The sequence below is a fragment of the Lepidochelys olivacea genome (genome assembly GCF_965140295.1).
Source record: "Lepidochelys olivacea isolate rLepOli2 genome assembly, chromosome: 3".
NCBI lineage: Eukaryota > Metazoa > Chordata > Testudines > Cheloniidae > Lepidochelys > Lepidochelys olivacea.
In genome coordinates, this window is record NC_140413.1 from 100,305,272 (window position 1) to 100,329,303 (window position 24,032).

The following is a 24,032-nucleotide window of genomic DNA, read 5'->3' on the forward strand; positions in this document are numbered from 1 at the left end:
AGCTGATTTCACTGCCTTTCACCTTATTCCACCGCTACTGCTAGAGTCTCCATAAATGAGGCACACAGCTGACGCTACTCTGCACACCTATGGGAAATGAAATAAACCCTTGTATATCTAAACCCCTTTCCATTTTTTCACAGTTTATTAAAACACTAAAGTGCCAAATATAGGACTATTTTTATCTTTAGCAGAATAAACAACAGAAGCAGCATCGCTGCCAAGATAATTACCTGGAAAAAGCTGAACTACGTAGTGTATACTTTTGGATCACAGAATTGTGTTACTGTGAATACTGTGTAAATACCAAAGTAACCACAAACCAAACTAAACCAACCTGTTAAAAAGTCTATTTCTGAGCTGTCACAGGAATTAGTCACATGTGCGCAAAAAACAGGGCATTGTTAGCCTGTGAATTAAAAACAAAGACTCATTATTTATTTTTCAATAGTTTTCTTTTTGTTTGGTTTAAAAATTGCATGTGAAAGGAAAACTGATTCACTTGGATTCCTCTTCAGTGACCTGACTGGCTCAGTCTACCTTCATGGTGTTTGAAAAAATAAAAAACTATTGTTCAGTACCAGAGCATGGCCTCAAAGACATCTCCTCACAGCTCCCATGATACAGGGGAGCATATTGGACGCGCGTAGCCACTGCCCCATCCTGCCCGAACTTTAATTGTTCAATAATAATTGAGAACCACAACAAAGATCAGACGGAACAAAACAAGGAAAATTTATCGGAATGCCTGGAGTGTGTCCACAACTCCTAAAAAGCCAACCTAAGGGGATGGGGAGAGCACTGTGTTAGAGTCACTCTCCGGTTTCGCAGCATTGCAGCTTGTGACCGTGGTGGGATGTTGCTTTCTCTTCACCTGGAAAAAATAGCAAGAAAATGAAAAGTTACAAAAATCTTAAAGTGAGACCATTCAAAATCATACATTTTTGTGATTACTCCATTACTTTGAAATCAGAAGAGGCTGGAGACTGAGTTTGGTTTCAGATCCTTAAGAAACCAGCAATTGAAGGAACCAGCCCAGCAGCTCCTTGCCTTTCTTTCCCCTCATGAATGGTAGGCTGCTTACAAAAACAGTTTAAAGAAATCGGAGAACCACAACTCCAGCAGGACCTATCCTCTCTTTGTTGTTTTTTCTCCATACCTCTGCACATTCTAATGTGCACTGTCCTATAAATGTCTCAATGTGATCCTGGTGATGCAATAAGAGGGGGGAACTAAGGACAGAGCTGAGAGGAGCCCTGTTGCAGGCAGGCTGGCCCTGGAGAGTGCTGCAGAGATCTACCTGCTGTGTGAGAGGGAGAGAGCAATGCTAAAAAAAACTGAAGGGAAAACTGCCAGAAAGGTGCAGGGCAGGGGAGAGATGAACCCATCTAAAGGCCTGAGAAAACAAGGGTTCTACTTTCCTTAGGAATAGCTGGGGTCCCTGGGCTGAGCAGAAAATGGAGGGAAAGCCTGCTGCTGAATGGCAGGGGAGATGAACCCTCCCCCACAGTGACAGAGACAAACAGCAGTGATGTTTCCTGCACAGAGCTTGGAGACTGCAGGGCTAGAAAAGGGCTTAGCTGGGGTGGGGGGCAGGGCAGGAGCTGGCCAGCCAGCTAACAAGAGTAGGTTGCTGAGAAATCAGACAGGCTTTCAGGGCACTGGTTTTCCAGTGAGGAGTGTGTATTGGCTCCCTGAATAGAGGTACAGGGAAGATTCGGACCCCAGGCATCCAGCACCTTAGTGTAGCCAATTACTTCATTTTATCACTATTTATTCTGTGTTGTGTAATGTTATGATTAACTGACATGCTATGTCATATATGCTAAATAGATGTAAATTGTAGGATTATAAGACTGATCAGTAGTCAGACGCAATAAGATCCCCCACTCGTAAGAGTCTAAGAAGGGCTAAAATGAAAGGCCCACAGGCTGAGGCCTGTAAGATGTCAGTGTAGCCATACTAGGCCATTGGCTTAAGAAAGACTTGACATAAGTCCCGACCAAAGAATGACCCAATGCTACAAGATTATGGGAAAAGATGTACCAATGGGTGGTATTGCAAAATATTAACCGCAAGAGTAATTTTGACTATAAGATACCTGATAGTCACATTTTTCTAACACATACACATGCGCAGAGTGTAAGGTGTAGTCAGAATCACAAGATAAAAGAGGGTTCCCAGACTGGGTAAAATGAGTTTCCTATGGGAAAACTCCAGCAGGAACCATCTCTCTACTGATGATCAATTTGCAAAACATCCATCAAACCCGAAGAATATCGTTAAGGATGTGAGTATGACTACATTTGTAACTTGTGCATAAGTCTTTATAGGACTTCTATATGCTTGGGTAATCATAATCCTAATTAAACCTTTAATAAATCTTGTAAACCAAACTAGACCTTGTACATGCGAATGTATATGTGGTCACTATCCTTGGTCTTTATGTGTTCCTAGAAACTCGAAGGGCTTGGCTACACTTGCGAGTTAGAGTACATTAAAGGAGCCCCCGGTGCACTAGCTCACTACCCGTCCACACTGGCAAGGCATTTCGAGCACTCTGACTCAGCGGCTAGAGCACTCCTGGTACTCCACCTCGGTGAGTGGAATAACGTTTTGTGCGCCCTCACTGGAGTGCTGCGGCGCCAGTGTGGATGCCCTGGTCTGTTAGTGTGCTCCAATCGGCCTCCAGAAGTGCCCCACAATGCCTGTCCTAGCCACTCTGGTCATCACTTTGAACTCTACTGCCCTGCTTTCAGGTGACCAACCGTCAGACCCGCCCTTTAAATTCTCTGGGAATTTTGAAAATCCCCTTCCTGTTTGCTCAACCAGGCATGGAGTGCTCTCAGCGAATCTTTCCAGGTGACCATGCCTCCATGCACCAGGCAATCCCCAGTATGGAGCAATGGCAAGTTGCTGGATCTCATCAGTGTTTGAGGGGAGGAAACTGTCCTGTCCCAGCTGTGCTCCAGCCGTAGGAATTACGATACCTTTGGGAAGATGCCAAGGGACATGATGGAAAGGGGCCATCATTGGGACGCACTACAGTGCAGGGTTAAAGTGAAGGAGCTGCGGAATGCCGACCTCAAAGCCCGTGAGGCAAACAGCCGCTCCGGTGCTGCCCCTGCAACCTGCCATTTCTACAAAGAGCTGGATGCGATACTTGGGGGCAACCCCACCTCCATTCCGAGGACCACCATGGACACTTCAGAGCCCAGTGCAATAAGGCAGGAGGAGGAGCAAAGCGGGAGCGAGGGTGCTGAGGTGGAGGAAGACACCCTGGAATTCTTAGATGCATGCAGCCAGGAGCTGTTTTCAAGCCAGGAGGAAGGTAGCCAGTCACGGCGGCCAGTGCTTGGGGAAAGACAAACACCAGAGGAGGTTCCCGGTAAGCGGCTTTTATTTTGGGAAGGAAGCTATTTGGTGCGGGCTCTTGGGGCGAGGGGGGTTAGGGCTGCACGCATGCCTAGATGCAGAATAGGGCATTGATGTGCTCTCTCACATCGTGGTAATCGGCCTCAGTGATCTCTTCAAAGGTCTCATTCAGAACTTGGGCAATGCGCTTGCGCAGGTTTCTTGGGAGAGCCACTGTGGTCCTTATCCCATGCAGGCTAACTTGTCCATGCCACTGTGCGTGAGGGGCAGGGGGACCATTGCTGCAGAAAGGCAAGATGCATATGGGCCAGGGCAGAAACCGCATTGCAGTAGAAGACCCTCCCTTGCTTCCCAGGTCACCCTCAGCAGCGAGATATCTTCCAGGACGAACTCCTGTGGAAAATGTGGGGACAGTGTTCAGTATAGGGGCCTCCTGCTGCTGTTGGCTCTTCCCAAGGCACAGAAACCCAGAGAACAGTACAGCCGTGAAACAATCAGTCACGCTTCACCCTGTGCTTACTCACCATTTTGGGGCTCCCATGGGTTATGTGCACTCACTTTGTGACGGGGAAATTATGCTATTGTGTAGACTGTGCTTGCCCTTAAGTACAGGGGAACCATTGCTCTGTCTGGTGTGAATAATGCTGCCTCTGTTAAGTGTTACATTTTGCCTTCACAGATGCAACCTTGAGATCTCAGCTGTCCGTGTTATCACCGGCCGAAAGACTCCAAAGAATCAGAAAGAGGCCACGCAGAAGCAAGGAAGACATGTTGCATGAAGTAATGCAGCAGTCAAGTAATGAAAATCGAAAAGTGCAGGAGTGGCGGGACAGCGAAAGGAGGATCTGCCAGCAGAATGAGGAGCACTGGCACAAAAGCGCGGTGCTCTAGCAGCAAAGCACGGATCGGCTGATAAGCATAATGGATCGCCACGCAGACTCGATTCAGGCGCTCATAGCCATGCAGGCAGAGCACTACCGCCCGCCCCCCCACGCCCCAGCCCTTGTCCCAAAACTCTTTCCCTTGTGCCCCCGTGTCACCTCCAACCCACTTTCCCCAACATCCGGGTTCTTACTACCACCAGCTGCCTCCAATACCTGTAGCTTCACCACCCAGACCTGAAAACTACAACCCTTACCCACTGCACTCACCCCCCATCACCATGCAGTATAGCCATCCTGAAGTGCAGCACCCATTGCACAGCACTCCAGACAGGAAGGCTGAGTATGATAACAGGACATACGCAAATCTGTGATTGTACCATTCCCCACCCCACCCCCTTGCCCCTTCTGTTTCCCAGGTAGTTGTGTTTCTTTTCAATAAATGGATTTTTTGGCTTTGAAAACATTCTTTATTATTGCATAAAGTAAAAGATACCTTAGCCCAGGAAAGAAACAGACACTGCAAGTCAGTGTAGCAAACACAGATTCCTACTAACATTGGAACCACTGCACTTCACTCCCGTGAGGACACCAGACATTACTGTTGGCTTTCAGCCTCAAATTGCTCCCTCAAGGCATCCCTAATCCTTGCAGCACCGTGCTGGGCCCCTCTAATAGTCCTGTTCTCTGGCTGTTCAAATTCAGTCTCCAGGTGTTGAACCGCTGAGTTCCATGCCTGACTGAATCGTTCACCCTTCCCTTCACAAATGTTATGGAGGGTACAGCACGTGGATATAATCGCAGGGATGCTGTCATGGGCCAGGACCAGCTTCCCATACAGAGAGCACCAACGGCCCTTTAAACGGCCAAAAGCCCACTCCACAGTCATTCTGCACTGACTTAGCCTGTTGTTGAACTGCTCCTTGCTGCTGTCAAGGCTCCCTGTGTAGGGTTTCATGAGCCATGGCATTAAAGAGTAAGCGGATATTCTCCAAGGATCACAGTGGGCATATCGAGTTCCCCAACAGTGATCTTCTGGTCTGGGAAAAAAGTCCTGGCTTGCAGCTTCCTGAACAGGCCAGTGTTCCAAAAGATGCGTGCGTCATGCACCTTTCCGGGCCAGCCTGCGATAATGTCATTGAAACGCCCACGGTGATCCACAAGCGCCTGGAGAACCATAGAGAAATATCCCTTCCGATTAATGTACTCGGAGACTAGGTGGGCTGGTGCCAGAATTGGAATGTGTGTGCCATCTATCACTCCTCCGCAGTTAGGGAAACCCATTTGTACAAAGCCAGCCACAATGTCACGCACGTTACCTAGAGTCACAGTTCTTCTGAGCAGGATGCGATTAATGGCCCTGAAAACTTGCATCAACACGATTCCAACAGTTGACTTTCCCACTCTACGCTGGTTAGTGACCAATCAGTAGCTGTCTGGAGTTGCCAGCTTCCAGATTGCAAAAGCCACCCACTTCTCCAACGTCAGGGCAGCTTTCAATCTGATGTCCTTGTGCCTCAGGGTGGGGGGCGAGCTCCTTACACAGTCCCGTGAAAGTGGCTTTTCTCATCAGAAAGTTCTGCAGCCACTGCTCGTCATCCCAGACTTGCATGATGATGTGATCTCACCACTCAGTGCGTGTTTCCCGAGCCCAAAAGTGGCGTTCCATGGTGGTGAGCATGTCCGTGAATGCCACAAGCAAATTCGTGTCATATGCATTACTCGAGTCAATATCATTGAGTTCTGTCACTTTGGATCATAAGGAATAATGTGACTGCAAAACGTGATGTGCTGGCGAGACTCGTCAGCATACTCCTCAGCAGTTCGGGGTCCATTCCCACAGACTGAAAGGGAAGACAGAGTGAGCAGTACAAAAAAACGTTGAAAGATGGCGCCAAATGTGGGGATGGAAGCACAGGGATTGCTGGGATGCAAACCGATGCATCACAGGGCATTGGGACAGGACACAGAATATCCTGCACCCCCCCACCCCCTTCCCACAAGCCACAGCTCCAGAATGGGAAGAGGTGCTCTGTGGTATAGCTGCCCATAATGCACCGCTCTCAATGCCACTGCAAGTGCCACAAATGTGGCCACGTCAGTCTGCTTGTTCCTGTCAGTGTGGATAGACTGCAGTGCTTTCCCTGCTGAGCTCTCCGAAGGCGGGTTTAACTCAAAGCGCTCTACACCTGCAAGTGTAGCAATGCCCTAACTCTGAAGCAGGTAGCCGAGGTGACTTTCACTCTCTTGATCTTGAAACTGTAGTCACAAAAGCTGAATCCACAGTGGTGTAATACAACATTACTAAATTCACTTAAAATAAAATAGAATAGGCTACATTAGAGATGTGAATTGCATTGTTCACCTGGGAAGAGACTTGGACTACAGCATGCTGAGCGACACTGGAGGGGGCAGCTGAGTCTGGAATGGTAGGAGGAGCAGAATAAATACCCACCATTACAGTGTTGCCAACTCTCATGACTTTATGGCAAGTGTCGCAATATTTGGTGTTTTTGTTAAAGGCCCAGCTCCAGTCATTGGGAGGAGGGAGGAGAGTAAGTTCTTAGCCCTCATGGTTGCACAGAAAAGCTTGAAAACATGACCTGCACACATAGGGGTGCTGGAACTAGGGGTGCTGCTGCACCCTCTGGCTTGAGGTAGTAATAACAACCCAAATACATGGTTTCTGCCTTAAGCACCCCGCTATAAAAACTGTACCAGCACCACTGCCTGAACATAACCTAAAGACTCAGAAAACAGAAGATAAGGCTGGGGGAGGGCAGGGATTTGTTAGTCTCTGAGGTGCCACAAGTACTCCTTTTCTTTTCATGATTTTTTTAAGACACTCATGATTTTTAGGACCTGACTGATAATTTTGGCATCCTTGGCATTGGCAATACTGGACTTAACAGAACCGGCGCTGTCTGGAAGACCGTAGCTTCAGGAACCTGAACATCTGGGACACCAACTCCACTCAGTGTGAGCCAGAGTGCTGACCTGACAACTGAATCAAAACCCACTTTGATGTTGATGTATGCCATGTGAATTGGGTGGTTAAATTCTCAGTGAAGCTCAGTCAGAAACTGGAGGGTAAGGACAGCATCCATTGTCCACCACCCAGCAGTGAAACCTGATTGCTGTGGAAGCTGTTAAGGAGCAGCTGCACTCTACCAAGCAGAATGTGAGTGAAGATCTTTCCTTAGAGGCAAAGCTCTGCAGTAGCGTGGAAATGCCTTGTTGCAGTGGGAGCCCCAAGGGGCTTTCTGGCTCACTTAACCAGAATGCTGCCTTACTCTCCCGGGGAGTGAACACCATAGGGGGAGCTCTACCATCTTTTTTGCAGGATGTAAACATGTCCTCGCCTCCAGTCTTGTCCAGATCCACTGGTTGGTACAAACAGTGAGACAAGAGGATGGTCTCATCTCATATCTTTTGGGGATGCTCACACCAAAAGCAAGTGCTAGCTTTATGCAATACTTTATGTTTCCCAGCTGCACTGTGTATAGGAGTGAAAGACTCCTTGCTCATCTCCACTGGACCTGACACAATCTGAGCATCTGTGGTATTTTAAAGAGAGGTTTCTTTTTGCTAGCTATTTTGTGTTTTCTGCAGATGGAAAATCATGCTGGCGGGGGAAGTTTGGCTACTCCTTTTGCCGTCTCATATGCATTCTTAAAGATTCTTTTTCTCCTGATCAAACTTTTGATTGAGCCTGTTGTGATGCTGTTTGCCATATATTGGGTCAGACTGTCACATGGGGCTGCAGGTTTCTTCAGCTGGCTAGTCAGCATGGGAGGTAAAGTGCAATGTGGCAAATTTCTAGTGCATCAAGAGGAGATGGGAAAAATCTGTAGGAGCAGTAACAATTACTCCATTTTACATGTCCTGGGGACTCCACTCTATTTTGGTGATTGGTTTTGGTCCTCTCCTTTATGTTCCATTTGAATGACTTCATGTCGGAGTGGGTAAGAGTCCATGATATTTGACTGGGAGGATTATTAGCTAGAAATGGTTTTCCAAGCTTAAGATACGGAAATAATAATAAAACGATATGGAACATGGAGGGCTGCATGGGTGACTAATACAGGCAGTGTAAAACACACCAGAACCTGTTGCTTCTGATATTAGTTTATTGCACATAACAGTCTTATTCAAAAAGCATACATCATGCTGAGGCAGTGATTTAAAAAAAGCTGGCAGGAGCATATAATGCTGGATGGATTTTGCCACTTAAGCTACATGTGGGTAATAGCTGGTAGTGGGTAATATGTAGTGTTTGACCTTTACATAAATGAATGAATATTACACTAGAATGTTGATTGATAAGAACTTTACTTCTATTAAGCAGTAGGAATTGTTTCGTGCTGTTTGGGGCAAAAAGGTTTTATATAATTGGAGTTGTAATTAGAAATGCCAGCCCTAATTACCCATTACCTATTTCTGTTTGAGGACTGTAGAAAAAATATTCACTTTTGACAGCTATTTCCACCCTCTAATTACTAGTGAGAAGGTCTGGACAGAAAACAGAGTCTAGATCATCTAGTAATAGGAAAGCCAATCAAAAGAAAAAGCAAGCCATTATTTAAGTTCTCTGGATGATTCATTGAATTATTGTGATGTCATTATCATCACACATTATATTCCTTCCAGTTTATTGGTAGTGTAGGGCTTTACACTGAGGCCCCTTTACCCTGCTCTGTCTGTTTAAAGGAGCCATACAGTAGGAATAAATTGCAGTGTAAAGGGACCTTTGAGCAAATGAGAATCAGGTCCCAAGTCTTCACAAATACTGGGTATCCCTTCACCACCCAGCCGTAAGGGTAGCAAAGAGTATGTCAATATGAATTCAGCTCTTTGGGTCACTTGCCTTGACATGCATGTCCATGGGGTTTGTCATTTCTCCTTGAATCAACAGATCCCACTGACACCTCTGAAAGCTAATTAACATGAATTGCCCACAGCCAGTATTTTTAAAGCAGCTAGTCCAAAGCAGAGCTCAATCTCCCATCTCCACATAAAGCACTGCAGGCATTAATGGAGGACAGCATTGTGGAAGCATTTCTGAAGTCTGTCCCCCCAGCAGAGATAACACAATATGTTAGCACTGGTATCACACTGGTTGATCTAATGTATGAGCGTGGGGGCATACTATATAGCCACATAATACTGTTGCTATACTCTGGGCCATTCTGTTTCTCACAAAGCCACCCCCTTTGTTGATTTTAATTCTCTGTAAGACAACTCTGTAAGCCATGTTGTCAGTCGCCCCTCCCTTCGCCAGAGCAACGGCAAACAATCGTTTCACGCCCTTTTCCCTGGATTGCGCGAGCAGGAGCAGATGCCATAGCACAGCAAGCATGGACCCCATTCAGCTCACCACAGCAGTTATGACCATTGTAAACACTCGCGCATTATCGTGCAGTGTATGCAGAACCAGCACCTGAAAAACCAGACAAGGAGGCGACAGCAGCGCGGTGATGAGGACATGAACACACTTTTCTCTAAAACCGCGTTCCCCTGTAATTTGGCGATTACGGTGTTAATGGGGCAGGCTCATGCCATGGAATGCTGATTCTGGGCCCGGGAAACAAGCACAGAGTGGTGGGACCACATAGTGTTGCAGGTCTGGGATGATTCCCAATGGCTCCGAAACTTTCGTATGCATAAGGGCACTTTCATGGATCTTTGTGACTTGCTTTCCCCTGCCATGAAGCGCAAGAATACCAAGATGAGAGCAGCCCTCACAGTTCACAAGTGAGTGGCAATAGCCCTGTGGAAGCTTGCAACGCCAGACAGTTACTGGTCAGTCGGTAATCAGTTTGGAGTGGGCAAATCTTCTGTGGGGTTTGCTGTGATGTAAGTAGCCAATGCAATCATTGAGCTGCTGCTATCAAAGGAAGTGACTCTGGGAAATGTTCAGGTCATACTAGATGGCTTTGCTGCAATGGGATTCCCTAACTGTGGTGGGGCTATAGACAGAACCCATATCCCTATCTTGGGACCGGACCACCAGGGCAGCCAGCACATAAACCGCAAAGGGCACTTTTCAATGGTGCTGCAAGCACTGGTGGATCACAAGGGACGTGTCACCAACATCAACATTGGATGGCCTGGAAAGGTTCATGATGCTCGCGTCTTCAGGAACTCTGGTCTGTTTAAACAGCTGCAGGAAGAGATTTACTTCCCAGACCAGAAAATAACTGTTGGGGATGTTGAAATGCCTACAGTTATCCTTGGGGACCCAGCCTATCCCTTAATGCCCTGGCTCATGAAACAGTACACAGGCACCCTGGACAGTAGTCAGGAGCTGTTCAGCTATAGGCTGAGCAAGTGCAGAATGGTGGTAGAGTGCGCATTTGGACATTTAAAGGGTCGCTGGCACAGTTTAATGACTCGCTCAGACCTCAGTGAAACCAATATTCCCATTATTATTGCTGCTTGCTGTGTGCTCCACAATCTCTGTGAGAGTAAGGGGGAGACATTTATGGTGGGGTGGGAGGTTGCTGCAAGTCGCCTGGCCACTGAATACACGCAGCCAGACACCAGGGCAGTTAGAAGAGCACAGCAGGAAGCAGTGCGCACCAGAGAAGCTTTGAAAACCCGTTTCATGACTGGCCAGGGTACTGTGTGACACTTCTGTTTGTTTCTCCTTGATGAAAACCTGCCCCCTTGGTTGCCTCTAAATTCCCTGTAAGCCACTCACCCTCCTCCCTTCGATCACAGCTTGCTTGCAAAGGAAATAAAGTCACTATCATTTAAAAAACATGTATTCTTTATTAATTGATTATAAAAATAGGGAGATAACTCACAAGGTAGCCCGGGTTGGGTGTGGGAAGAGGGTAGGAGGGAAGGAAAAGGCCACTTTAAAACTTGTTGAATGCCAGCCTTTTGTTGCTTGGGCTGTCCACTGGGGTGGAGTGGCTGGGTGCCCGGAGCCTCCCACCCCGCATTCTTGGGCATCTGGGTGAGGAGGCGATGGAACTTGGGGAGGAGGGAGGGTGGTTAAACAGGGGCTGCAGTGGCAGTCTGTGATCCTGCTGCCATTCATGAACCTCCACCAGACGCTGGAGCATGTCCGTTTGATCCCGCATTAGCCCCAGTGTTGCCTCAAGCCTCCTCTGATCTTCCTGCTGCCACCTCTCCTCATGTTCATCGGCCACTTTCCTGTACTCTGCTATTGTGTCCCTCCGCACATTCTGCTGAGCTCTGTCAGTGCTGGACGACTGCATGAGCTCAGAGAACATTTAATCGCGCATACTTTTTTTTCGCCACCTTATCTGAGATAGCCTTTGGGATGGAGGAGGGAGGCTTGAAACATTTGCAGCTGCTGGAGGAAAAAAAGGGAGTGAAAGCATTTAAAAAGATACATTTTACATAGCACGTGTGATTTTGGTACAAGGTCGCATTTTGCATCTTATATTGAGTGCCTGTGGCTTTGGTGTTAGAGATCACACATGCAGGACCGGGCAACAGAATTCGACTTGCAGGTGGCCATGGTAAGCCATAGTCTTTCGGCTTCTGCAACCTTCATAACAGCAGCCCCCTTCTTTCCCATACCAAACAAAGCCCACTGAGTTGGCCATTTAGTGCTGCAGTTTTCCTGTTAACGTGCAGCAGCAGAAACCAAACTAACCCCCTCCTCCATCCAATTCTCTGGGATGATAGCTTTTCCCCACCCCCCACCTCCTGGCTGGTATCAGGGAAGATCCCTGCTAGCCAAACACGAACAGCTCAGTGCCAATGGCCCCCCGGCACGTTGTGGCTAACTGCAAGGAGGATTTCTTTTCAGCCACAGGCAAACAGCCCAGCAGGAACGGGCACCTCTGAATGTCCCCTTAATCAAATTCCCCTATTTCAACCAGGTTACCATGAATGATATCACTCTCCTAAGGATAACACAGAGAGATAAAGAACGGATGTTGCTTGAATGCCAGCAAACATCAGGACCATACGCTGCCAGGCTTTGTCATGCAACGATACCAGATTACTTGCTACTATCATGACATGGTAAAGTGTCCTACCATGGAGGACGGAATAAGGCTGCTCTCCCCAGAAACGGTCTGCAAAGGCTTTTAGAGTACCTCCAGGAGAGCTTCATGGAGATGTCCCTGGAGGATTTCTGTTCCATCCCCAGACACATTAACAGACTTTTCCAGTAGCAGTACTGGCCACGAATGCAACCCAAGTCCTCAGGGCTATTTAATCATTAAAAAATGCTTGCTTTTATAACATGTATTATATTTTAAAAAGTACACTCACCAGAGGTCCCTTCTCTGGTTTCGCTGGGTTGGGAGGGTATTTCAGTCAGGGTGATAAGAAGATCCTGGCTGTTGGGGAGAATGGTGTGCTGTGTGCTCTCCCCAAACTCGTCCTCCTCCTCATCTTCCCCAAATGCAAAATCCTCAGCCATGGTGGAGAGTACCCCATCATTGGAGTCCACAGACAGGGGTGGGGTAGTGGTGGCGGCCCCCCCCCCCTAGATTTGCATGCAGCTCAGCATAGAAGCGGCATGTCTGGGCCTCTGTCCCGGAGCATCCGTTTGATTCTTTGGTTTTCTGGTACGCTTGTCTGAGCTCCTGAAGTTTCATGCGGCACTGTGTTGCCTCCCTGATGTAGCCTCTGTCCCTCATGGCCTCTGAGATTTTTTGAAATGTTTTGGCATTTCATCTTTTGGAATGTAGTTCTGATAGCATGGATTCCTCTCCTAATACAGTGATCAGATCCAGTACCTCCTGTTCGGTCCATGCTGGAGCTCTTTTTTGATTCTGGGACTGTATGGTCACCTGTGCTGATGAGCTCGCCTGGCCAAACAGGAAATGAGATTCAAAAGTTCCCGGGGCTTTTCCTGTACACCTGGCCAGTGCATCCGAGTTCAGAGTGCTGTCCAGAGTGGTCACAATGGTGCACTGTGGGATAGTTCCCGGAGGCCAATACCTTCGAATTGTATCCCCACTAACCCTAATTCGAAAAGGCGATGTTGATTTCAGTGCTAATCCTCTTGTTGGGGAGGAGTACAGAAATCAGTTTTAAGAGCCCTTTATGTCAAAAAAATGGCTTTGTTGTGTGGATGGGTGCGGGTTAATTTGGATTTAACGCTGCTAAATCCAACAAACTCATAGACCAGGCCTCTGAAAGCAGAGCTCTCCATTGATATTATGGTATACTCTGAAACCTCCAAGATACAGTCATTTATAATATTACAGCAGAAATATACAGATTTAAGGTATTGCAAATGTTATATATGACAACTATTGGGCTGTGGATCTTCAATAAGTACAGTAAGACCAAGAGTTAAGGTAAATGGTGATAATCAACGTTGATATGTCCAAAATGTAACATTTTGCATCCTTTAAAAATAAATGCTCCAAAGCAGGTCTCACAAACAGACCATGTCTATTTCTCTCGAAAAGGTGGAGGAAGAGGAGGAGGATGTAATTTCATGCTGTGCCTAAGGCTAGCTAAATCTTTAATCTATCCATTCATAGATGTATTGTACAGTTTGAAATAACTACTCCCTTAGCTCCATATTACCACAAACTGCCTGCAAGAACTGTCTGTCAAGTGAACCACATCAAAAGTCAGACCCTCATTAGACACATTCTAGTGTGAGCATCCCACACCAGGTAAAGTAGGGAGCTGTCTTTCCTTTTATTCTTTGCCTTTATAAGGCTGAAGTGTATTCCAATATATTTTCAGGAACTGCCCACATAACTGAATGATGTCTGTTTGCCCAGAAAAAGAATATAAAATGGCAGATGGATATCTGGGATTTAATATTTCAATTTTCTCTTCCAAATACTACTATTTACTTGGGGTTAAATTTTCATTTCTTCTTTTTCTTCAACACAGAGACATATGAAAAGATCAGCATATATGTTATTTCAGCTCCTGGATGATGGAAACACTACAAGGATAGCAAATCTCATGTTGTTTTTGTCCCAGTGACAGCTCTTCTAGCTATTAAAAATAGATGAAACACACGTACAAACAGTTGCTATCCCTAGGCTGCCTGGTATGTTTCAAACAATATTCCACTTCACGTCCACTAAGTTTTCCAACTTCAGCCTTAAAACCCATTTCTTGTTGTGGGGCAGACTGCCTGTATCAGAAACCAAAGCTCTGTTCCACAAGTACAGTCCAGAGCAGATCTCCTGCCTTCGTAATGCAGAAAATCACCTTTCTTCTGCTTACAATCTCAACAACTGACTATGGCTAACCTAGTATTAACCTTAACCTCCTCCAGCTGTGATCGCCTCGACATGTACATATTTACCAGTATTTTTCAGGACTGCCAGTGAGTCATACACAACATTCATGTGAGTACAAAACACAACTGAAAGATTCGGAAAGGACCATTATACAAAAAAAGGAGGACCAGTGAAAAAGTAAAACAAACATCATACAAACGTGCAGTGTCAGGGGACTAGCAATGGAATACAGAGACCTTCACCTGTCACGTAATGGTGTGAATGGATCAATTGTGCCCATGTTATTACTAAAGTTGGTCAAATTAATTCTGAATAATATCCAGTGTGAAATTAGGTCTTTTCTTCCTGTTCATTGAATGTTTGTGAATTCATCCTACTTTCCACTCATGCATTTGATATTTTTAAGTATTTACCAAATAGTTTGATTGAACAATTTTCAGCCTATGGAATGTCTGCAAACTGTTCACTTTTATTATTCACTAGTTATTATTCATCATTTGTGGCGTGTGATTGTTCACCTAAACTGAGATTTTCAAAAGAGCCCAAGGAAGTTAACTGAACATCAGGAGAATCTGGGAACCTAACTCATCAGGCTCCTTTAAAAATCCCAACCCTAATCTAATAATGGTGGTGTTTCCCCCCCAGATTAGAGGGCTGAAACTTTCTAAGCAGGAGAACAATAAAAGCAAATAATAAATACTCTTGTTAATCCACAAATATCCTTCTCTACATGGAGACACTGATATTTCTATGAAGAATAAACATTTCCAAACATTTATAAGATCAAAACCCTATTTTCACAAATATCTGCAGTCAAAAAAAAAAACCCAATTAAATTTCAAATGAATGGTTGTAAATAGTGGTTTGGCAGCAATCAACCAGCCCTAGTTACTACCATCCAATAGCTACAGAATCCTAGATGGTATGTGGCAAGGCACTTCTTTGCCTCGCTTGACTCAGTGTTTTCCCCTGTGGCGATGGGTTGGGAGGATGGGGGAAATTGGTCGCACTCCAGAGCATTTTTATTCATCGCTTGGGTTTTATTTTCCAATATTTACAAGGAGGGTCTTGGGGGAGGCCCAAGCAGTACTCTTCAGCCAAATAAAAAAAAATAAAAAAAGAAACTTTTAACGCAACAAGGGAATACCTTTCCCTGCCCCCTCTCTGGGTGTTATCTTATTATGCTGGCTGCTGGGTGCCAGGCTTTCCCCAAACTATCCATTAGCTCGGTTGTTTCCTCTATAGGGAAGAGAGCAGGCTTTCACCCAGGAGAAGCCTCTTCTCCCTGCTGCCATTAACCCTTCTGCAGTTTGTCTTTCACCTCTCCAATCAGAAGAGGCGTTTTTAAAGGCCACTGGCATCCCTTAATTGGACTCAGGTGTCCCTAGTTGACATGATGTAACTTTTTCAGCTCATAGAAAAAGGGCCTTTAGCATTCTGAGGCTAAAATACTTGTCTTCCGCCACGCTCTGGTGGCCCGCCCACTTCCTGGAACCCAACAGGACCACTCTCTGGTGGCTGTCCAGTATGACTTTGTCTCTAGAGCCTATGTGAAATGAATTGGCAGACCAGTTCAGTATCTCTGCAAAATTCCCAACATAAAGAATTAAAAGTGAATGAGTATAGAATCTGAACTGCACTCTTATCTTTAGGGTTGTTCTCTCATGGTTGAAGCAGATTGACAAGACAGTGTCTGGAAGCTATGACTGCACTGAAAATTGATCTATCATCCGGCATCTTTCACAAGTACTAAATAAAACTGAAATAAATTAGAGACCTGTTTCTGCCAACCATACATAAAGTAGTATCTTATAGTAGTTAGCTATTACTCCACAAGAGTAAGGGTGCCAGAATCTGGCACTAAAGAAGCAGACCACCTTGATTTTGCTAAATACTTGAATAGGAGAGCCTTCTTTCTTCGGTAACCATCCCTAAAATAGACAGAGAGTTAGTACTCCTTTAAGAAACAAATGCTAATTTCCATCTCATCATTATTCATGTAATACTCTCTCTCATTTTTGATGAGGAAGGATATCCTCTTAAATGAGTTCTGAATCTCTGAGTATTTTCCTGAACACATATATAAAACGGCAGTCTGAGCAAGTAACCCAAATTCCTAATTCTTCTTGTGTGGCATTTTCGTATAACATCTTGATAATGAGTATTTTCTTTTAACTGTTGCTTTGATTTATGGCATACTCAGTGTGACTAAGGATTAATTAATTCTGACTTGATAAAATATACATGTGTGACTCACATACTGTATCTAAATTTAAAGCAACTATAAACCACATTGCAATACTGATGTAAACCTTTGGCATGTCTTTGATGCATACAGTTAGAGATGGACTGAACTGGTACTGAAAAGTTCATTTGACTGAATATGAAGATGCCTTTTGCTTCTAAATTAAGCATGTTGAAAGGCTTAATTTAAATTATATATATTTGATTCACATACAGTATACAAGAATATAAAGTGGATGAATATTTAATTAGTTAAGAATAGACTAGGAATGTTGGCTTGTGCGCTGCCCATACTGCTCTTGCTTTTTGGAATGATACTAATCCACACAACCATGGAATGAAGATTAAATCAGGCCTGTTTGGATACAAAGTCTATTTTAACGTGAAAGAAAAAAAGGGGAAGATTGTAATTATGAAAGACTACCTTTTGTCTGCAACGGTCTTTGCTGTGACTATTACATAGAAACAAACAGCAAAGCCCATAATACGTATCTGATGCAAATGGAGTGCCAGTAAGAAACTGGCTTTTATTTCCTGGCCCCAGTCACATGATCTGGATCAATACCCCTGCCATCCAATAGGGATCAGTATGTACTTCCACAGCTACTGTTACTTCAGTTTTATAGCCTTTGTATCAAGAGGACTTCCCCTGCAAGATCTGGTCATAAGTAAATGAAAGCAAAAGTAATTAGCTGTGAGTCACACACACACACACACTGGAAACTTGATTTACAGGCACAAGTTCTTTATTATTATTGTTTATTATTTGTATTACCATAGCACCTAGGAGCCTTTGTCATGGACTTTGTAAATACTATTTTAATTGTATTAGTGTTGCACAACCTTACTTTGATCCTAGATGTCTGATCTGCAAACAATACTATTAATAAAGTTTCATGCAACAATATAAAAACATTTAAGAAAAATGTGACTAAAGCTGTATTTCCCCCTTATGTTTCTTTGCTCTTAAACAATCCTTTACATAGCATTTAAACAGAAAAATAAACCCCTCACCTACTTTATTTCTAGGGAAAAGCTGTGACGACCATATCTAGTGTTCCAGCTTGCAGTGATCCTGGGATTTTAGATCTGAGTTCATGAGACAGATATGAATTTGGTGGTTTCAGATTTCTTTGTTTGTGGTAACTATATGCTAAAAAACCTGAGCTACTGAAGAAGAAATTCTGCAGGTAGGCTTGTGCAGCATGGTGTAACTCATGCTCATAGCGTGGCTCATTGTCCTTTGTGCCTGTACTAGCTAGACCCCACATAGAGGGCTTAGTTCACTACTGCCTGTGAACTCGTGGACCTGGTTGTTTAGCAGCAGGGGCTCATGTTTTCAGATGCAAAGGTCCCAGGTCCCAGCAAGACTGAATTATTTCAGTGGCATAAGCCAGGTGGCATGATGTTGAATTTGAAAAGGCCTCTACAGGTATGTCTACATAAAAGACCCATGGCAACGTCCCAAAGCCCGGATCAGCTGACTAAGGCTTGTCAGGCTGGGCTGTGGGGCTCAAAATAGCAGTATAGCTGCTGTCAGGCTGGCTGGAGCCTGCTCTGTAAAATGCTCCCCCCTCGCAGGTTCTCAGACCCTGGGCTCCAGCCCGAGTCCGAACATCTACACGGCTAATTTTAGCACCACCGCCCAAGCCCTGGGAGCCCAAATCAGCTGACCCAGATGCTGAGACTCACTGTCACAGATTTTTTTTTTTACTGCAGTGTAGACATATCCTCTATGATCCAAGTGTTGTTTTAGGCTGATGACTGAGATCATCTTCATCTGCTAATAAATCTGAAGGACTACTATATTTTGCTGTATTTAGAAATTCCAGAACTTCATCTCTTTTTGGTAGGAGATCATAGAATCATAGAACATCAGGGTTGGAAGGGACCTCAGGAGGTCATCTAGTCCAACCCCCTGCTCAAAGCAGGGCCAATCCCCAACTAAATCATCCCAGCCAGGGCTTTGTCAAGCCTGACCTTCAAACCCCTAAGGAAGGAGATTCCATCACCTCCCTAGGTAACCCATTCCAGTGCTTCACCACCCTCCTAGTGGGAAAGTTTTTCCTAATATCCAACCTAAACCTCTCCCACTGCAACTTGAGACCATTACTCCTTGTTCTGTCATCGGGTACCACTAAGAACGGTCTAGATCATTTCTCTTTGGAACCCCCTTTCAGGTAGTCGAAAGCAGCTATCAAATCCCCCTCTCATTCTTCTCTTCTGCAGACTAAATAATTCCAGTCCCCTCAGCTTCTCCTCATAAGTCACGTGCTCCAGCCCCCTAATAATTTTGGTTGCCCCCTGCTGGACTCTTTCCAATTTTTCCACATCCTTCTTGTATGTGAGGCCCAAAACTGGACACAGTACTACAGATGAGGCCTCACCAATGCTGAATAGAGGGGAATGATCACATCCCTCAATCTGCTGGCAATACTCCTACTTATACAGCCCAAAATGCCATTAGCCTTCTTGGCAACAAGGGCACGCTGTTGACTCATATCCAGCTTCTCGTCCACTGTAACTCCTTGGTCCTTTTCTGCAGAACTGCTCCCTAGCACTTGGTCCCTAGTCTGCAGCAGTGCATGGGATTCTTCCGTCCTTCCTTGTTGACCCTCATCAGATTTCTTTTGACCCAATCCTCTAATTTGTCTAGGTCCCTCTGTATCCTATCCCTACCCTCCAGCGTATCTACCTCTCCTCCCAATTTAGTGTCATCTGCAAACTTGCTGAAGGGTGCAGTCCACACCATCCTCCAGATCATTTATGAAGATATTGAACAAAACCAGCCGCAGGACCAACCCTTGGGGCACTCCACTTGATACTGGCTGCCAACTAGACATGGATCCATTGATCACTACCCGTTGAGCCCAACAATCTAGCCAGCTTTCTATCCACCTTATAGTCCATTCATCCAGCCCATACTTCTTTCACTTGCTGGCAAGAATAGTGTGGGAGACCATGCCAAAAGCTTTGCTAAAGTCAAGGAACAACACATCCACTGCTTTCCCCTCATCCACAGAGCCCGTTATCTCGTCATAGACAGCAATTAGATTAGTCAGGCATGACTTGCCCTTGGTGAATCCATGCTGACTATTCCTGATCACTTTCCTCTCCTCTAAGTGCTTCAGAATTGATTCCTTGAGGACCTGCTCCATGATTTTTCCAGGGACTGAGGTGAGGCTGACTGGCCTGTAGTTTCCCGGATCCTCCTCCTTCCCTTTTTTAAAGATGGGCACTACATTAGCCTTTTTCCAGTAGTCTGGGACCTCCCACGATCGCCAAGAGTTTTCAAAGATAATGCCAATGGCTCTGCAGCGCATCTGGCCCCATGGACTTGGGCTGGTCCAGCTTTTTTAAACAGTCCCGAACCACTTCTTTCTTCATAGTATGGGGAGGAGGTGACCTTGTTTGTGAAGTCTCCCATAAGAACCAGAGCCTGTGATCTAGTAACTTCCGTTAGTTGCTGGAAGAAAGCCTCGTCCACCTCATCCCCCTGATCCGGTGGTCTATAGCAGACTCCCACCATGACATCACCCTTGTTGCTCACGCTTCTAAATGTAATCCAGAGACACTCAGGTTTTTCTGCAGTTTCATACCAGAGCTCTGAGCAGTCATACTGCTCTCTTACATACAATGCAACTTCCCCACCTTTTCTTTCCTGCCTGTGCTTCCTGAACAGTTTATATCCATCCATGACAGTACTCCAGTCATGTGAGTTACCCCACCAAGTCTCTGTTATTCCAATCACATCATAATTCCTTGACTGTGCCAGGACTTCCAGTTCTCCCTGCTTGTTTCCCAGGCTTCTTGCATTTGTGTATAGGCACTTGAGATAACCTGCTGTTTGTCCTGCTTTCTTAGTATGAGGCAGGAGCCCTCCCCTCTCGTGCTCTCCTGCTCGTGCTTCCTCCCGGTATCCCACATCCCCACTTACCTCAGGGCTTTAGTCTCCTTCCCCCAGTGAACCTAGCTTAAAGCCCTCCTCACTAGGTTAGCCAGCCTGCTTGCGAAGATGCTCTTCCCTCTCTTTGTTAGGTGGAGCCTGTCTCTGCCTAGCACTCCTCCTTCTTGGAACACCATCCCATGGTCAAAGAACCCAACGCCTTCTCTCCGACACCACCTGCGTAGCCATTCGTTGACTTCCATGATTCGATGGTCTCTACCCAGGCCTTTTCCTTCCACGGGGAGGACGGATGAGAACACCACTAGCGCCTCAAACTCCTTTATCCTTCTTCCCAGAGCCACATAGTCCGCAGTGATCCACTCAAGGTCATTCTTGGCAGTATCATTGGTGCCCACGTGGAGAAGCAGGAAGGGGTAGCGATCCGAGGGCTTGATGAGTCTCGGCAGTCTCTCCGTCACATCGTGAATCCTAGCTCCTGGCAAGCAGCAGACTTCTCTGTTTTCCTGGTCGGGGCGGCAGATAGATGACTCAGTCCCCCTGACAAGAGAGTCCCTGACCACCACCACCCACCTCCTCCTCTTGGGAGCGGTGGTCGTGGACCCCCCATCCCTAGGACAGTGCATCTCATGCCTTCCAATCAGCAGAATCTCCTTCTGTTCCCTTCCCTAAGATGTATTATCTAGTCCACTCTCGGCATTAGTGGCGAGAACATGAAAATGGTTGCTTACCTGTATCTGCACTGCTGGTACATGGGCGGTCCCCTTTCTTCTTCTGGAGGTCACATGCTGCCAAATTTCTTCACCGTCCTCCTGTCCCCACTGTGCAGCCTGCTCTGAATCTTCAGAACATTGTGCCCATAGAAGCATATCCTGACGTCTGTCCAGGAAATCTTCAGTTTCTCTTATGTAACACAGGGTTGATACTTGTTTCTCCAGACCTTGAACCTTCTCTTCCAATATGGAGACCAGCTTGCACTTTGTACGGACAAAATTGCTTCTGCCCTGTGGAAGAAAGACAAACATGGCACGACCAGTGCAGGTCACAACAGCTGAACGCTCCCCATCCATATTACTTTCCTTCTACGAGCTTCCTCAAGAGTTGTAGTAACTACTCAGAGAAGCCGGCAAAATGTAAGCCTCAGTGGGCTCTCCCCGGGCAAACTCCCAGACAAACTCCCTCTGTTAGCCTCTGGTTTGCAGCTGACTGGCTTTTTGTAACAGTCAGGCCCACCCAAGGCTCACCTGGAATAAAGCACTCCCAATTCACACTTTTCAAACAACTAATCAAGCACACGGTCAAACTGTCAAACTGTATAAGTCACCTGCATTTGCTAATCACCACCATGTTTCTGGCACTGCTGTATGTGTTATTTCAATGTTAATATGGGTGCTTTCAAAACATCCTCCAGTTCTCTCTAATTAAATATTTACCTGCTTTTACTTTAGTCAGTTTAGCTCCTTTTTATTACAAAGGTTTTTTCCTTACATTTTTGTTCAGGTACCATTTCGTAAGTGAGCACTGTTTACAATGGAGGAGCAAACTTATCTGAATTAGTTAGGGCTGCAGAGGAGCTGAATATTTATTTTAGTTAAAATGATCCTTTAACAACAGAGTCCAGACAAAAAAATTCTACTTCTCCTTTAGTCCAATTATTATCTTCTAGCTTGTTCTTTCACTCTCCTTTCCCATATGTTTTGCAGCCTCCTCCTATTCTTCCTTCCCTCATTCTCATATGGTTTCCAATTCCCTTATGATATCTGATCACCAGGGCCCTATTTTGCAAAGAGTTCAACGTGGGTAGACACCAGAGCCCATGAGGAGAACTGTTGACTTCCTTGCAAAATCTGGGCTCCAGTCATGATACACGAGCGTGGGCTAAGGGGTGGAGGTGGGAGTGATGGATGGGACAGGCCTTCTATAGAAAAGGAAGGGGAAGAATCGACAGAGAAGGGTCTTTTAGGAGCAGTGAAGGGATGTGAGATGATTGCAACCTCTTCTGGGCCGAGGTTTTATACATGCCTTTATATGAATTTGTATGACACCTAGGACAGGCAAGCCCTGATTATGATGGGGGCCTCACATAGTATAAATCCTACAAAATAATAAAAGGTGGATGCAAGGCTTATATAAGCTTCAGATAAATATCCAGATTTTAGATGCTGATCCATACTGAACTGACCTGCCACGCCGTATCAGCTTTGTCCTTCTCTCTCCTGTCAAAAAGGAAACTGAAGGAGCTATCTGCACAAACCAAAGAAATGCCTTTTAAACAGGAAAATGAAGTGCACTCTAGCCACTTGCCAACTCTGAAAAAGATTTGTTCTCAATAGCTCATTCAGTTTTTGTAGAATATTATTTAATAGTAAAACTTCACCTATTGTGTGCTGCTTTGCTTTTTTTCATTAAAGCAAATTACATAGTGTTTCTATTGGTTATGGTAAGTGATAGATGCTTCCCCTCGCCCCTCAGAAATATGTGGATAAAACCTGTCACTAGTCAGAATTGGATTTCATTCGTTTTAAAGCGCCACAGACACTTTCATTGTAAATGGGGCTTGACTGACAACACAAAGCGAATGAGCCCATTGAGAGCACTGACAGGACTCATCTATGATACAAATATAACTGAATCATGGGGCGTAAGTACAGACACAGACGGTTCAAGATTTAAACCCATGGATGCCTGAAGATGTGGCCAGGTCCCATCCACTCTACACATTTTAACCATGCGGTAGCTGGGTTATTGGACAGCTGTGTCATAACGGATGCCCTGAGTTGGTTTTATTTGTGATGCAGACAGGGCCTTAAGTCCCACCATAGCACAGTCTTTTATTCATACAGTTTTCTTGGGAAGCTGGAGAACAGCAATGAATGAAATATGAGGGGAAAGAGTCGAGTTAAGCTTCCGTTCCAGAAGAATATCCTTTCGTATTACAGAAAGAGTTCTAAAAGTCACTAGAAAAATGGGTTGCAAAGGGTTTATATATCTTCACAAAGTAAGTTTAGTTAAAGATGGTGTTTTTCGCTTAAAAAAAAACAAACCCTGAAGGAGTTTGAGGAGCCTGGCTATAAAAAGGCAGGTTTAGCACAGAGAACCTTTCCCATCTCAACACAGAATAGTATTTATTAATTAGTAATTATTCTTGTCAAGGATGGATTCACCCTGACAGCAGCAATGAAAAATTCATGACAGAGACTTACCATTTCTAATCAGCTGTATCACTATGTGGAGACTGCCAAACTTCGGAGACCAGCCAGTGCTAGGAACACAAACAAACATCATAGTTTCCATAGTAACTGAGATCACCTTGGAGATGATTAATATCAGTATGACGTACAATGGGTGTTCCAAAGATATCATCCTTTGCTGATTTAATCATGATCCAATATAATGTCATTTAACATCTTAGTGAAGAAA

The 24,032-nt window shown here is 45.3% G+C and overlaps 1 long non-coding RNA gene across 1 annotated transcript; it reads right to left on the reverse strand.

Annotated features, from left to right (window-relative positions):
- Positions 1-416: 416 nt before the first annotated feature.
- On the reverse strand, positions 417-23,878 carry LOC311518124. The gene is made up of 3 exons (XR_014710899.1): positions 23,816-23,878; positions 21,344-21,616; positions 417-874 (listed from the first exon to the last, which is right to left on the reverse strand). It is a non-coding gene; the product is annotated as an uncharacterized lncRNA (long non-coding RNA).
- Positions 23,879-24,032: the final 154 nt, after the last annotated feature.